Source organism: Chenopodium album, chromosome 4 (genome assembly GCF_948465745.1).
Source record: "Chenopodium album chromosome 4, dcCheAlbu1.1, whole genome shotgun sequence".
NCBI lineage: Eukaryota > Viridiplantae > Streptophyta > Magnoliopsida > Caryophyllales > Amaranthaceae > Chenopodium > Chenopodium album.
Window position 1 is genome coordinate 37,890,324 of NC_137837.1, and position 1,956 is coordinate 37,892,279.

At 37.2% G+C, this 1,956-nt stretch overlaps 1 pseudogene; it reads right to left on the reverse strand.

The window, feature by feature from the left end:
* Positions 1-540: 540 nt before the first annotated feature.
* LOC145626939 (mitochondrial import inner membrane translocase subunit TIM23-2 pseudogene) lies at positions 541-1,634 on the reverse strand (annotated as a pseudogene).
* Between the last annotated feature and the right edge of the window lie 322 nt (positions 1,635-1,956).

A 1,956-nucleotide genomic window follows, 5' to 3' on the forward strand; every position in this document is an offset into this window, starting at 1 on the left:
ATCTTATACAAGAAAGAATAATGCATACAACTATTCAATCACAAATGACAGAATTATCATAATTGAACCCAAATCAAAATTCCTAACTACTTTTATTTAAAGTGACATAATTATGATTTTTCTACTAACCATCAACGAAAGGAACTCTTCTGTTAGAACAGCATTAATCTCCATTGGCCTTCCCAATGACAATAAGAGGCTAACCCAGGCACATACTTCCTCTGATTCCTTTTATTTCCAACACAACTTCAACACACACATTTTTAGGAGGTTGTTTGGGTAGGTAAACAAACAACTTAATCAAAATAACTTTAACACCAGGAATGGGGAAGGGTTAGGTGCTACATGTATCAGAGTGCACCATAAGAGTGTGTTGCAAATAAAAGAAAATAAAGGAAGAATTTCATATTGTTGCCACAATTTATACTTTCATCTTCTACAAGAAGGAGCAATGCATACAACTGATACAAGATAGTTGCTTTATCAAATGTATACCAAACTATAGCACATATTGCAACAAAAATCGAAACATAACAGGCATTAGAAGGCAAAGTCTAAGCTTTTTCTGTATATTATTGAATCACCTATATAAGTTATACAAATTACAAGCATAGCACAACCAAAATAAACTTATTAAAAGTAGGTTGTAGCAATAATGCCCAGTAATACCTACGAATTGGAAGCATAAACATATACTAATAACCATATTACGCCACAAATTAAGACAAACGAATTCAACTGCCTGTTTCTTTTTTACTCATTCATTCATCACATCATCAAAATTGCAAACTCTTTCCAATTTTAAATTTTAAGTAATAAAATAAAATTCATAGATAAAGTCTACCAGCCTTACGAGATCAAATCAAACGGGAACATATCTCTTAATAGCATGCTTCATCCCAACCGTGCATCCGACAAGCAACCCACCAACGGCACCAGCAACAGCAGCAGCCCTCGGACCCGAAGCCGCCTTAAACAGCGCACCGGTAGCAAGGCCAGCAACCACACTATTGAAAACATCATCGGTATCCCTCCACTTAACAAGCCCACTCTCAAGTCCAGCATACATGAGGCCAATGACTCCAGCTCGGTTCCCCCACTGGCGACCGGTCAAGCCGGAAGAATTGAGGACACGATTAACCCGAAGCTTCACGGTGTCGGCGTGCTCCGAAGCACGGACAGCATCAACGAATCCCTTTGCAGCGCCGGAGGAAGCTCCGGCCAAGTAGCCGCAACCGGTGTAGTAGGTGAGATTCTCACCCCAAGATCTGCGTTGTCGGAGTGATTCTTCGTGGAAAAGGAATTCGGGTTGTGTAGGAAGTTGATAGAGCTTCTGGGCCTGGATTTCAAGGTCTTGGTATGGATTGTAAAGACGACGTTGCTCGTGATTTTCGTTTTCTTTTGGTTGATTAAACGCCATTGATGTGGAGTTTTAGGGTTTGATGAGATGATTGAGGGATTAATTTAGGGTTAGGGTTTTGGAAAAGGGGAATTTGGATTTGGGAAAATGGACAATTCTTTACAACGAACCCTCGAAGCTTTTTCTCTCTCTTTTAAGCCTGGTTTTGGGTTAATAGAGAAAGAGCGAGGGGGCGTATGTGTTGGGAGTTTTTCGATGACTCGAGAGAACGCGGAGACTGCTTAACCCGGAAGATGTCAATACTCAATACTCATGAACAACCGTTAAATATTGGAAAATTTATTAGGACTTAGACTCTGTTTAATTCAACTTAATTTTGTTGAAATGAAATTATTTTTAATGAAATGAAATTATTTTTACTGATTTTTTATTATAATTCTTTTTAAGAAAATTGAATTTTACTTAACTGAACTTATTTTTACTGAACTGAAATTATTTTTACACTGAACTGAATTTATTTTTACTGAATTGAAATTATTTTTTCTTAATATTATTTTTTTATGGTGAAAAGAACATGGTCTTATTCGCTTAATAGG